Genomic DNA, 15,713 nt, shown 5'->3' with positions numbered 1-15,713 from the left:
CAAGAACTGCAGTATCAACAGATTACTGTCACTTCCAATACACAACACACTAAACCGCAGTGTTAGCAGAGTCTGGTCTGTTCTCTGCTAGCACTAGAAAATACATTTTGTGGTAGCGGTTCAAACATTCCTTGACAACCAGGTGCTTTTTTTACCTGTGAGCCGCACTTGGTACCTATAAACTTATTGGCCAAAATGTCCAAACAGACGTACACTAGTGAAGAGGCATACACGATGCTGAGCATGACAGATGAGAGCGATGGGGAAGCCTCACTGTCAGAATCAGGCTCAGTGTAGAGAGCAGTGGCACCCTGACAGATAGCTCTGACAATGGAGTAGTGGTCTCTGCTAAGGTTAGGTGTACCTGACCCCGTTCATCTGTTGCTGAGGTGCAACAATTGCAGGGTTCTCGTATGCAGCAGAGTGTCAGTACTAGTGCCGCTCAAGTGGCAAGCACCAGCAGCCTAGTACATCCTGGTCATAATCAAACCAGCACTACAGTAACACTTGGTGACGTGGCGAGTCCCATAAGTGCAGTTCAAGCTGGTGCAGTGGCTAGCACAAGTAGGGGCCCGCAGCCACCAAGAATTCGAAGACAGGCCTGTAGAGCCCATAGTGTCCTTCCTGATGCGCTTGCAAATCCTAAATGGGAACCCACCACTTCTGCAGCGCCCGTACTTCCCCCATTCACTGGCTAAGCCAGTTTTATTTCCATTGATTTTTATGAGCTCTTTTTCACGGAAGATCTGTACAGATCTATTGTGGAGCAAAGCAATTTATACATCGATCGTTTCATCACCGCAAATACAAATTTGAAGTTTACCAGAGGATTTTCATAGAAACGTATCACTGTTTCCAAATGTAAAACCTTTCTGGGCCTATCAATCCTCATGGGCATTACTAAAAAGAGTGAGTTGCAGTCATATTGGTCCACTGACCCAATTTATCATATGACTGTGTTCTCTGCTGCCATGACCAGTACTAAATATGAGCAAATCTTGCAGTTCATGCACTTTAGTGACAATGAACTCTGTCGTCCTCGGGGTGACCCTGGATTTGACTGGCTCCACAAAATTAGGCCCCTTGTAAATCACTTCAACCAAAATTTGCAGTCTTGTATACTCCCCAACAAGCTGTCTGGGTTGATGAGTCCATGATTAAATTTTCTGGCCGCCTTGCTTTCTAACAGTTTCTCCCCAGCAAGCGTGACAGTTATGGGGTCAAGATGTATAAGCTCTGTGACAGGGCAACAGGCTATACATGTAGCTTCTTGATTTATGTGGGAAAAGATAGCAATGTGGAGCCCCCCAACTGCCCAGATTGCATAGGGAGCAGCGGCAAGATTTTTTGGGACTTTGTGTGACCCTTATTCAGAAAGGTGTACCATTTATACATGGACAATTATTACACAAGTGTGACACTTTTTAGTCACCTTTTTGAATTTGGAATTCGCGCATGCGCAAATGGCACCATGCAACCTAATTGCCGGGGCTTCCCCTAATGGCTTGCAGATTCTTGACTTAGACAGGGGGAGAGAGCCTGCTTGAAGTGTAATAAATTGCTTGCAGTAAAGTGGAGGGACACATGAAATGTTTTCATTCTGTCCTCCATTCACACAGATACGACAGTCCAAATTGCAACTGGGACTGGTGTTGTTGAGAAGCCCTCTGTGTCCATGAATACAACCTTAACATAGGAGGGGTTGACTTCAATGACCAGATGATGGCGCCGTACTTAATTGTCTGTAAGGCCAGACGCTGGTACAAAAAAGTGTACCAGTTGGCTCTGCTGAACGCTTATGTGCTTTACAAAGGGTCAGGAAGAAGTGGATCCTTCCTAAAACTCCAGGAAGAGATCATCACAGCCCTTCTGTATGCAGAAGGTGCTGCGGCCCAAATTCACAGTCCAGATACAGTGAGCCGACTGCATGAGAGGCACCTTTCTGATGTCCTCCCTGGTACCCCTACCCAAAGAGCACTCCAAAGAAGATGTCGTGTCTGTAGAAAACATGGATATAGGCGTGAAACCTGCTATTTTTGTCCCTCCTGTCCTGGCCAACCTGGCCTCTGCATCGGGGACTGTTTCCGTTGCTTTTACACACTAGTAGACTATAAGTATAGGGTAAAGCAGGGCACAGTCTAGGGCACACTTTTACACAGGGTCTTGAAAGATGTTAGATGGCAATCTAATCTGAGAGACACTTACCTGGAAGGTTATACATTTACAAAAAAAGTGTAAAAAAAAGTTGCAAAAAAATAAAAAAATAAAAAAGCCAAAAATAGTTGTAGTTTTTTTGAGTTAATTTTCTGTTCTTATTCTACTTTTTTGCTCTTTCTACTTTTACTGTAGTTTATAATATACTGTTATACTGTAATGTTTTATTGTTACTGTTTTTCATTGTTAACCATATTTTGCTTTTCAGATACCACCATTCTACTGTACTGTATGCTATTCTAATGTAATGTTTTATTATTACTGTGTTTTACTGTTAACCATTGTTTGCTTTGAAGGTACGCCCATCAGCTGCCACACCGATTTGTTTATTCTGACAGAAACAGCATTTGCTCTCAGATTATATGTAAATCAATGATGGCAGAGCTGTAGGAGGTGATTTCACCACCGCAGTTAAAAAAAAGAGCATATGCGGCGAAGCATAGGGGGTGGGGGTGGACACAGAGGAAGAATCTCCCCTATGCTTCGCAAAATATTTTTTAACACTTTTCTTGGCAGAGATTTCTTTATCCACATCAATCAATGCGAATGGAGGAATCTGCTATGTTCTTTTTTTTCCTTCAGCCCATGGGCTGAAGGAAAAAAAAGAACATTGCATGTATGCCCATCATTAGAAGTGGGTGGATGCAGGGAGATATTTCTTCATCCACATCGATCAATGTGAATGGAGGAATCTGTTAGGTTCTCTTTTTTGGTTCAGCCCACAGGCTGCATGAAAAAAAAAGAACCTTACAAAATATGCCCAACAAGGACCAACAACGTACTGGTACGTCGCTGGAATTTGAGTGGTCATACCAGGATGATGTCTGCAGATTTAGGCATCATCTTGGTAAAGTTTTTTACAGCCAGTGGTCTGCTTTCATGTAAAAGCAATCCTACCAGATAATTAGCCACTAGACTGCTTTTACAAGCAGTGGGAGGGGACTGCCCCCCTCCCGCCGTCTTCCACGGTTTTCTCGGGCTCTCCTGTCCCATAAGGTAACCTGAGACTGCAGCTGGTGATTCCGAATGCTGACCGTAGAGCTGATTGGAATACAAAATGGCTCCAATCCTCTCTATGGCCTAAGATCCAGGAAGCTACAAGTATTTCATGACTTCGATTTTGTCAGATATAAACAGCGCCATTGGGAAAGCATCTTATTATGCCAATCTTGGTGTGGTCAAATGCTTTAAGGGGAGAGGAGAGATCAAGATTCTAATAAACCCCAATTTTTTAAAAATAAAAATGATAAAAAAAATATATAAAATGAAAGGGAAGGTATTAAAATAACATTGAAAAAGCAAAATAAATAATATTAAAAAAAAAAATTCAAGCACCCCTGTCCCACTGTATTTGCTCGCAAAGGTGAACGCAAACATCGGTCTGGTGTCATATGTAAACAGCAATTGCAGCATGCATGTGAGGTAACCCCGTGAACGTCAGATTGAGGGCACTAATTCTTGCAGTAGACCGCCTCTGTAAATCAAAAGTGGTAACCTGTAAAGGTTTTTATAGGCTTTTAAAAATGTACATCATTTGTAGCCGATTTTAAAGCATGTCATGTTGGTATCTATGTACTCAGCATAAGATCATCTTTTATATTTTACCAAACAATTGGGCAATATAGAGTGTATTTGTGCATTAAATTAAAAAAAAAGTGTTTTTTTTCGCCAAAAATTGCGATTGGAAAATCCCTGCGCAAATACCGTGTGACAAAAAAAAATTACAACACCCACCATTTTGTTCTGTAGGGCCTCTTCATTAAAAATATATAATGTTTGGGGGTTCAAAGTAATTTTCTAGTAAAAAAAAAATGTTTTCATGTAAACAAAAAGTGTCAGAAAAGGCTTGGTCTTCAAGTGGTTAGAAGGGTGGGTGACGTGTGGCATATGCTTCAAATATTGTTCAAATACAGTTCAAACACCCCCCAAATGATCCCTTTTTGAAAAGTAGACACCACAAGCTATTTGCTGAGAGGCATGTTGAGGCCATGGAATCCTTATATTTTGCCACATGTTTTGGGAAAATGCAATTTTTTCTTTTACACAAACTTGTCACCTAAATGATATATTGCTCAAACATGCCATGGGTATATGTGAAATGACACCCCAAAATACATGCTGCTGCTTCTCCTGAGTATAGGGATACCACATGTGTGAGACTTTTTTGCAGTCTAGCCGCATACAAGACCCAGGAAACCAATCACTGCCTTCAGGTTTTCTAAGGGCGTAAATTGTTGATTTCACTCCTCACTACCTATCACAGTTTGGAGGCCATGAAATGCCAAAATTAACACAAACCCCCCCAAATGACCCCTTTTCGGAAAGTAGAAACCCCAATGTCTTTCCTAAGAGGCATGGTGAGTATTTTGCAGCTCTCATTTGTTTTGGAAAAATTAAGAAATCGAAGAAAAAGTTTTTTTTTTTTTTCAATTTTCAAAACTTTGTGACAAAAAGTTAGACTTGCAGAATACTCAACATGCCTCTCAGCAAATAGCTTAGGGTGTCGTTTGGGGGGTTTTGTGCTGTCTTGGTATTTCATGGCCTCCGAAACTGTGATAGGTAGTGAGGACTGAAATCAACAATTTACGGCCTTAGAAAGCCTGAAGGCAGTAAATTGGTTTTTGGGGTTCCTGTACGCAGCTAGACTGCCAAAAAGTCTCACACATGTGGTATCCCCATACTCAGGAGAAGCAGCAGAATGTACTTTTGGGTGTAATTCCACATATACAGTAACCATAGCTTGCGTGAACAATATATGATTTCAATGACAACTTTGTGTAAAAAATTACTTTTTCGTCATTTCAAACACCTGTGACAAAAATGTTTTAATATTCAATGGGCTCAACAAAAATTGAGCTTATGGGATATTTTTTATAAGAAAAAGTAGAAAATTTGATTATTTTCTCAAAATTTTCATTCTTTTTTCATTTATATTGCAAAAAATAAAAACCGCAGAGGTGATCAAATACCACCAAAAGAAAGCTCTATTTGTGGAAAAATATGCCATAATTTCGTTTGGGTACAGCATTGCATGACTGCGCAATTACCATTTAAATTCATGCAATTCCAAATTGCAAAAATCGACCTGGTCATTAAGGGGCAAAACCTTCCAGTCCAGAAGTGGTTATTGTTCCTGTAAATTGGCGCATCTGCATGATGTATGGAGCCTGCTGCAGTAATACTGACATTTCTAAAGAAAAAAATGTAATTTAACCACTTTACAACCGGAGGATTTTGCTGTCTTCCGTCCAGGCCACTTTTTGCGATTCGGCGCTATGCGACTTCAACTGACAATTGCGCGGTCGTGCGACGCCGTACCCAAACGAAATTTACGTCCTTTTTTTCCCACAAACAGAGCTTTCTTTTGGTGGTATGTGATCACCTGTGCGATTTTTACTTTTTGCGCTATAAACAAAAAAAGAGCGTTTATTTTGAAAAAATAACAATATTTTTCACATTTTTTTATATGAAATTCCCCCCAAAAAAGATGTAAAAACCAATTTTTTTAAAAGTTTTTGGCCAATTTGTTTTATGCTACATATGTTTGGTAAAAAAAATCGCAATAAGCGTATTTTGATTGGTTTGCGCAAAAGTTATTGCGTTTACTAACAAAGGGAAAGATTTCTGTCATTTTTGGTGTTTTTTTTTTAACGCGTAATGGTGGCGATCTGCGATTTTTTTTGCGGGACTGCGACATTGCGGCGGACAGACCGGACCCCTGACTGACATTTTTGACACTTTTGGGGGTACCAGTGACATTACTGCAGTAATCAGTGCTATATATATGCACTGTTACTGTAAAAATGACACTGGCAGGGAAGGGGTTAATTTTATTGGAGAGGGAGGGGTTAATGTATGCCTGGTGCTTACTGACGTGTAGGGGGGGAGGTGACTATGTGATTCATGGACAGATCGGATGTCCAGCTATGCTGAACAGTCCGATCTGTCACTCCCTGTCACTATGGAGATCCGCCCGCTGTGTTTACACACAGCGGGCGGATCTCCAGACTCGATCCCCGACGATCGGGTAAGAGCAGCGGCGATCGCCGCTGCTCCTCCCCTGGCCCGACTCCCGCTGTGAATGAAAACAGCGGGAGCGAGCCTCCGGCGGCGCGCAAGCGCCGCCCAGAAGGGGAGGAGTCCAGTCACGTTAATACTACGTGGCTGGACGATAACGAACCACTCTGCCGCAGTAGTATTACTGTGAGCGGTTGCAGAGTGGTTAAACTTGCTTGTGGCTGTAATGTATTGCCGGCTTTCGGCAATACAGATAAAAAATGAAAAAAAAAAAAGGCATGGAGCCCCCCCAGTCCATAACAGACCACCCTTATCCCCCCAACTGAACCATACCAGGCCACATGCCCTCAACATGGGGGGGTGGGTGCCCCCCAAAATCCATACCAGACCCTTATCCAAGCATGCAGCCTGGCAGGGCAGGAAAGCTGGGACAAGCGAGCAACCCCCCTCCTGAACCATACCAGGCTGCTTGCCGTCAACATGGGTAGGGTGCTTTGGGGTTCCGACGGGCGTCAAGATTGACAAAGGATTTATATCGAGGGGAACCGATTTTTTTATTTTTTAATAAAGTACTTGTCAAAAACTGTTTCCTATGGTTCTTACTATTTGAAACTTGTTTGGTGAATGGGTAGGGGCACTATGTACCTGATACCCATTCACATGGGGGGGGCAGGATCTGGAGGCCCCCCTGTTAAAGGGGTTTTCAGATTCCGATAAGCCCCCCACCTGCAGACCCCGACAACCACAGCCCAGGGTTGTCGGGAAGAGGCCCTTGTCCCCATCAACATGGGGACAAGGTGCTTTTGGGGTAACCCTAAAGCACCCTCCACATGTTGAGGGCAAGCGGCCTGCTATGGTTCAGGAGGGGGGGGTGCTCGCTCATCCGCCATTTTTTTTTTAAATTTTGGTGTGGAGTTCGCCTTAAAATCTATACCAGACCCCAAGGGCCTGGTATGGATTTTGGGGGATCCCATGCCATTTTCAATTTTTTTTATTTTGGTGTGGAGTGTGCCCTAAGATCTATACCAGACCCAAAGGGCCTGGTATAGATTTTGGGGGGTACCCCACGCCACTTTAAAAAAAATTCTGTCATATGGTTTCCCTTAACCACTTAAATACAGGGCACTTTTACCTTCCTCCTGCCCAGGACAATTTTCAGCTTTCAGTGCTCATTGGCGTCTATGGGAAATCTTGGTCAGCTTGACAAGGCACTGCTCCCTGTCTAATATTGGCATCTATGGGAAAAATTGGTCAGCTTGACATGGCACTGCTCCCTGTCTTTAACATTGGCATCTATGGGAAATATTGGTCAGCTTGTCATGACACTGCTCCCAGTCTTTAACATTGGCGTCTATGGGAAATGTTGGTCAGCTTGACATGGCACTGCTCCCGAATCATAAGTGACAAGGACACCAAACTTGGGGAGCACGGAAAGGGGAAAAATATTTTAAAAGTAGGATATGCCAGTACACTATACTGACTGCACTAAACTGACTGAACACACTATCCACTAATTACCTGCCTAATCTCTATTGTCACACACTACACGGCTGCTGTGTAAGCTGAAGCCTTATATAGTGTGGAGTGTGGACTTAGTCCCTGATCCATGATTGGCCAAAGGCACGTTGTGCTGTGATTGCATATAGTTCAGGTGCATGCTTTGGCCAATCATCAGCAATCAATGCGCAGCAAGAGCGCAGTGCATTATGGGGCGCTCATCGGCGCGCAAATTTCCCACTGAGCGCCCCCATTTGTTTATGTGTTCAGCAAACACATGAATAGCTGATGTTCGAGTCGAACTTACATTCGACTTGAACACACAGCCCATCCCTACTGATAATAGAACGTGACTGTGTGGACCATCTGACATTTATCAAAATGAATCAGTCCTTTTATTTTAAAAGGGGCATTCCATATTTCGATACATTTACTAAACATGCTCCACATCCACTGGTCCAGACTCCCCCTCCCCCACAAGCTACCCTCCTTATGTTGAGGGCATGTGGCCTGGTATGGTTCTTAATGTCACTTTTCCAGGAGTTCATTATACAGGTAAGGCATCCTCCTAGGCATGTTATTTAAATTATGGATTTTTAGTATTGCTCTTTAGGCTGTAATAAAAGAAACACTCCTTGTTTAATGTTATTTCATAAAATATATTGTTGGCATTGTTACTTTCTCCTATGGCCCAGCTACCCATGCCCTTTTTTTTTACCAAAAATCTTGCAAACTGGTCTTGAAACAAATATACCAAAGTTTTGGCTCCCACAGACTTTAATGGAATTTGGGTTTCATTGATTTCCCATTGAGTTTGGCAGCTGTACATTGCTTGCTTTGTTTATCCCTATATCGCATAAGCAACTGCTAAACAATTTGAAGTGCATAGTTTAAATTATTGTTTTTAATTTTTAAATTATATTAAAAACTGTAGTTTCAAATTCTTTTTTATTTTTTATTTTGGAATGCAGTAAATATAAAAACAAGAAAAACAAAAAGCAAAATGAATACCAAATGCAAAAATCCATCAAAACTATATTTGTCTCATTAAAACTGTTTTGAATTTACAACACACCGGAATGTAGATGTCATCCAGCTGTGCTACAATGACAGTGTTGTCTCTCCAAGGATTCTGTTTCCTTGACTGGGGCTCAACTCTCTCTTTCTCACCTCGCTGGGATTGCCATCAATTTCTTCTCATCAGCAGCAGTTACAGTAAATGGATTCATTTGTGGGCATTGGGAGCTGAGAGACAAAGGTGACATTATAATTAAGGTTTTTAATTCTATGCCTGAACAGTTAAGTCCAGTATTCATGATAATTAGCCGTCTGTAATGAAAGATCTTTAGTCGTTATTTATCCCTTTGTTTCCTGTAATTGTTCATTTTTGTTGGCTGTAGCAGTGCTTCAATTTACAGTTTTTCTGAATCTTTTATTTTTCTTTCCTGTGTTATTCATTTTGCATATTCTTTATATTGCTTCTTGTAAATTGCTTTTATAAGAGACAATTTTGTGGTCCATTTTGAATGCCTATTACTTGCTTACTTTTTCTATATTGTTGCAGTTGATGTTACTTTGATGCATATAAGAAAGAGGTAGCTATTGTTAACCTATTGTGAAACTTCATATAATATATCTTTAAAAGCTCTCAAAGCTGAAAAGTGTTTGATTTGCTTCAGTTACAAAGGACGAATACAATATGTATCAGTTAAAGTGTGAGCTTAAGTAGTAGATTTTTATTTTGCCAGAGTGTGTATAGGGAAAAGCAATTAGCCTAATTTAAATGTTTGATTTTTTTTAATGACAATTAAAGTAAGCAGAATAAAAGGAGTGAGTGCAAAGTAGAGCTAATAAGTTTTTATCTACTGCTATAATGTTTTTTTAAATTTAGGTAGGTAGCTAAGGGTTAAACCCATGTTAGGTTATTATTTACTGCCTGTGTCCCCTTGTAGAGATTTCCAGTCACTTCCCGTCTTGGAGATGCAACAGGAAATAGGGGAAAATCTCTCCACAGTGAGCAGAATTTCCATCTTAGAGAGTCGTCCCAGAAGCAGGTATGCATATTGGTGCATTTCCGCCAGCACTTGGTCTGGTGGCATGTTGGTATTTCTGACTTGGTAACCAGCATAAATGGGAGAGGGGGGGGGGGTAAATTCCCCCAGTAAGACACAGAGAGCAAAACCAAAGACAAATGGTCTAAGTCTTCCATACTGGCATACAGTTCACAGAGCATATATAGTGGGTAAACAAAAAAATCACCCCCCCCCCCACCCTTTAAAATAATCACATAGTTAGTCAGGTTGAAATGAGACACAAGTCCATCCAGTTCAACCAATACAAAACAAAACCATATACACAATCCTATACCCACATTTGATCCAGAGGAAGGCAAAAAAAAACAATTTCCAATTTGCTCCAGCAGGGGAAAAAAATCCTTCCTGATCCCTCAAGAGGCAAACAGATATTCCCTGGATCAACTTTACCTATAACTGTGAGTACCCAATTATATTATGTTTATTTAAGAAATAATCCAGGCCTTTTTTAAAGCAATCTACTGAGCTGGCCAGAACCACCTCTGGAGGGAGTCCATTCCACATTTTCACAGTTCTTACTGTGAAGAAAGTTTTCCATATTTGGGGATGAAATCTCTTTTCCTCCAATCGCATTTTGTTGATTTGCAGCCTGAGATGCAGACAGACACAGTTTCTGTTTTATCCAGCTATATTTAATGAGTGCAACTTTTAACATCCAAGTAAAGGATATAACAACAACATGTCAGAGAAAAAATAAATTGAAAACAGAATCACTGAGTTGGAAAAACGATCACCCCCCCCCCCCCCCCGGAAAAATTACTTGTAAACTCAATCAGATGTAGGTAATCACCTTCTCAATGGCACACAAAGCCATTTGACTTTCAACTGTGATCAGCTGTGGTCATTTTGATTAGCTCAGCATGACAGCATGAAAAGAGCTTTCCTGGAATATTTCAGTCCCTGGTAATACAACTGAAGCAAAAAATAAACTATGGGTGGCAAGGTACTGTCACTGGGATCTCCGGGATAAAGATGTGGACAGGCACAAGTCAGGAGATGGATACAAAAACATTTCAAAGGCTTTATTTATGGCTAGAGGCACAGTGAAGTCTGTTATTGAGAAGTGGAAGGTATTTGGTACAACACAGAACATCCCTAGATCAGGGCATCACTCCAAACTGGATAAAAGAGCCAGGAGGAAACTGGTCAGAGAGGCTACCAAGAGGCCTACAGCAACTCTGAAGCAGTTGCTGGACTTTTTGACAAAGAGTGGCCATTGTGTGCAAGTGACAACAATATCACAGATCCTCCACAAATGTGGCTTATATGGGAGGGTTGCAAGAAAAAACAAACTCTTCAAGAAGTGCCACATGCAGTCACAACTGAGCTTTACAAAAACGCACCTTGAAGATTCTTAGGCCACATGAAAAAAGGTGTTATGGTCAGATGACACTAAAATAGAATTATTTGGCCTCAACACCAAACGATATGTCTGGAGGAAATCCAATACAGCTCACCATCCAAATAACACCATTCCTACAGTAAAGCATTGAGGTGGTGATATCCTGTTATGTGGGTGTTTCTCTGCAGCAGGGACTGGAGCACTTGTCAGGATAGAAGGAAAAATGGGGCAAAATACCAGCAAATTCTTGAGGAAAATCTGCTGCCCTCTGCCAGAAAGTTGTCAATGGAAAGAAGATTTACCTTCCAACATGACAATGATCAAAAGTACACAGCAAAAATTACCACACAGTGGTTGAAGGAGAAAAAGGTGAATGTCCTTGAATGGCCTTTTTAGAGTCCAGACTTAAACCCCATTGAAAATCTGTGGAAATATTTGAAAACTGCAGTCCACCAACAGTCACCATCTTATTTAACTGTACTTGAGCAGTTCTGCAAAGAAGAGTGGGCGAATATTGCAAAGTCTAGATGTGCAAAGTTAATAGACATATCACAAATTTTGTTGTTAATTTTATTTTTCTGACATGGTGTTATATCTTTCACTTGAATGTTATAAGTTGCATTCAGTAAATATGGTTGGATAAAACAAAAACTGTGTCTGTCTTTATTTTATGCTGCAAAGTAAAAAAAAATGTGACTATGTGAGAGGGAGCGATTCTGCTATGAAATTATAAATTTTTTAGATCTGGTGATTTTCAGATATGAGGATAATTATGTACAAGGACTTATTTTAGGAAAACCGATATCCTATCCAGGAATCCCGTGATGTCTGCATCCCAGCCTATTTTTCAAACGGCTCTCGGGTGCTGCCACCACCTTTTCTTGTAAGGAAAACCGGCATGTTCCCTACTGTGCATGCACGAAGCATGCTGCACTTTCTGAATGGCCCAATGGCAAAGGAAGGAGGGGACCGAACTTCCTCCTAAAGGTCAGCTCATAAGAATAATTTAGAACTGTTCCTTTTACCCTTGGAATATTGCTGCAGTGTTTCTACCCAGGATTCTAGGAAGGCTATGTCTGACTTTACCTTTGTGTGGGTCTTTCTGTGAGGTAGGAGGCAGTGTGAACAGGTGGTGGAGCATGTCTGTCTGCATATGCATTTAGATTGAAGTACGCATGTTTTTAAATGCACCTTATTATTGTGGTTTGCACACAGTATTGGCTGACTTTTACATGATATATATATATACTGGGGTCATGTGCAGTCTTGAAGCTGTCATTACCAACAAAGGATTTTGCACAAAGTATTAAATACATTTCAGTTAGAGCGTACAATAATTTTTCTCTATGCCATTCCATTTTATTACACATAACTTAATTTCTGAACTTATTTGTTTTGGTTTCTTTGTATGTATGGATTGCATGGTTTGTTACCGACATGTAGTGAAAATTTCATGTCAATAGCACCTTTACTTACTTTTTAGTACAATTTGCTTCAGATTGAGAATTTAATATTATCTTTCTTATTCTGACTTTTGTAATCTTTGATGAAATTTTTGTTGTGATAATGTCCGATGATCTGATATTAGGAAGTTTTTTCAGTGTTTGTGTTATTTTTAAAATTGTTGTATTCTATATCTCCATATGATGGCCCATTCACGATGCGTGAGTTTATGAATTATTTTCTTAATTGTGGGTTGGGGTATTTTACATAATATAAATGAGGAGTCTTCATCTAAATTGGGGTTGGCTTTTATCTTAATTTTAGTGTTATTTTTTGTTATAATCTAACCTTAATTTGGCTATTAGGTAACCTTAATTAGGTATTTATTTTTGTTTTTATGATCCTAGCGGGTCATTTGATTATTTGATCTCCTTTTCCATGTTTTGGAATGCATTGTGAAGTGCAAACTGTAGATGTGGTATTCTAAGGCTGGTAATTTCCGGTCTGCTCTGTATTTAAAATGTGTTTACGCGAGCCAGCTGAGCCTCTGAAGATGCAAGAATAAGATGAAACGAGTAAGAATGGATAAGACGATATGATGTAAGCACGCCACATGCCGTGGCCATCTTTATTTTCCTTCTGACATACTTTTTTTTTTTAAAGTTTCTGAGTGCAATATTTTTGGATTAAAGTAGCATTTAAGCTTTTTCAGACATACTGCACCACTGTTGTGTCCTTTGTATCCTTTGAGGTAAAAGGCTATTATTTATGCATATATTATTTTGAGTAGGAGCTTCATGTCTCAGGATTGTGGAATACACCTTTATCATGGAGTCGCAGTAAGGGTTACAGCGGATGTCTGGTACAAGTTGCTTATTCATCTTGCCCTGGTTTCTACACATGTGATTATTGACGTCTCTTTAATTAGAGGGTCAATGAAATCTGATAAGCATAATTGCCATTTCCCTCACAGTGGTGACGAGTGCATCTATATTCTTTTTCACAGTTGGTGCGGGGATCTTCCTATCATCTTTACCATCTTCAGTTAGTGGACTATATGTGAAGTGTTTTCTAGGACTCTTGTTAACACTTAGTTGGCATTGCACCCTTTGTGTATTGTATCTGTTTATGGGTATATGATCAAACCTATTGGTGCTGGTGAGTATATATATATATATATATATATACTCACTTTTGTGAGACACTGTATGTATATAAAAATATATCTAATATATAAAGTGCAAGTGTCTCTGCGTCCAGTCCCTGTGTCCGTGGGATTGTGCTACTGCGCATGTGCCCCACGGACAGCCGTTGGGACTTGGAGCGCAGAGACTTCGGGCGGCCGGTGTAACGTCGGATAATGCCTCCCGTCGCCCCAAGGTTTCCTCCCCACCTGATCTAGCTTTAGGGTCACCCTGAGGGTTCCTCCTCTCAGACATGAAGACCCCCCCCCAGAAGAAGAGAAGACATGTACATTATATACAGCCGACCCTTACACCATCAGTGACTGATCGCTGCCACCTGGTGTATGGGTCCAGTACTGCAGCTTTCAGTGCACAGCCCCATAGCGCTATACAAGTATGTACCAGTGATCAGCAGTCCTCCCAGCACCCCCCGCGCCATCTTCCTGGCCCCGATACATCCCACACAGATCTCCTCCGCCGACATCTCCGCCATCTCCACTGGGGACCAGAGGGGGCGGGACTGGGGTCATGTGCAGAGGGAAGTGGGAATGAGGGCGGGGTTGGAACCACGTATAGACGACCGGCCATGGGCGGGGCTAAATGACACGTATTGAAGAAAAGCCAGCTAGGGGCGGGACCAGGTAACACGTGTAGTAAAAGATCAGGGCGGGGCCACATTGACAGCGCCGGATGCCAGTGGTCCTTCGGGTGGCGACGTCACCTATACGACATTATATCATAGGGGGAGAGGGCAGGGTGTGTGAGTAAGTAGGAGGGGAACAAGTGAGGTTTCTGGTGGTATTAGGACGCTACTGAGGAGTGCGGGTTCCTGTATGTAGCTGAGAGTCCCTGATGGATTGTTATTGCTATGGAGAGTGCAGCAGGAGGAGGGAGACTCCTGCAGATGAGAGGGGGAGGTTTTCATGGTTGTGCATTGGAGGGATAGACTGAAATCTGCAGGATACTTCCCCTGGAAATGCCAGTTATGGGGGGAGGAGGAGGCAGGGGAATGCTCAGATACCCCAATACTGATATCTGATGTCCTGTGCCCGTACCCCAATACTGATATCTGTGTAGTAAATCCCAAACTAAATGAGATAATATAGCGCTTGCTGGTGTGTGCAGGGAGCTAAAGGAGTGGGTATGCAAAATAATATTTTCTAAAAATCTCTAAAACTTTAAAATGGGCTGTACCCCTAAAACATAGATATCATAAAAGATAATAAAATTAAATAATTAATGTACCAAGATCAAGTCCAACAATTCACAGTAATAATAAAGTGCTGAGTGACATTCAAAATAGTTCATAGGTGACTCAGTGTTGGGTATTCCAAAAAAGTGCCAAAAAAGGGGAAAAAAGTGCTGGTGCTTGGTGCTGGATCCTCCAATGAACCAGGATATCCAATCATGCAGATATTAAGGGTAAGATGTAAACTCACCAGATAAGGTGGGTATCAACTACCTTACGGCAAAGAGACCAGTAACGCTTTGGTGACCCTCCAGGTCAGAATGATGGCAACTGCTGGGCTCCTATCCCTTTCGACCGGAATTCCCCAGGTGGGGTAAACGGGTTCCTCACGGTTTCCCTGGATGTAATTTCAGGGAACAAAAAGGACAGGCTCCGAATGGTGCAGTACCATTAAATCGAGTTTATTATATAAAAATACTGACAAAGCTGGTAAAAGATAAAAAACGCTGTGCAAAACCCTGTATGGAATGTCTGTAGCGTGGAGAGCGGCTTGCGTTCCAGAGCGTAGTGACCAGCAAGCGCTATATTATCTCATTTAGTTTGGGATTTCCTACACGTTCAATTTGCACTTTATAGCAGCTGCTCATACAATAAATTTATTTATTTTATTTAGTAGCCACATTACCTACTTGATTAGGCACTCCTAGGCGCGAGGAATATATTCAACTGAATAT

Source organism: Pelophylax lessonae, assembly GCF_965119305.1.
Source record: "Pelophylax lessonae genome assembly, chromosome: 1".
Classification (NCBI taxonomy): domain Eukaryota; kingdom Metazoa; phylum Chordata; class Amphibia; order Anura; family Ranidae; genus Pelophylax; species Pelophylax lessonae.
This window is presented reverse-complemented; position numbering follows the sequence as displayed.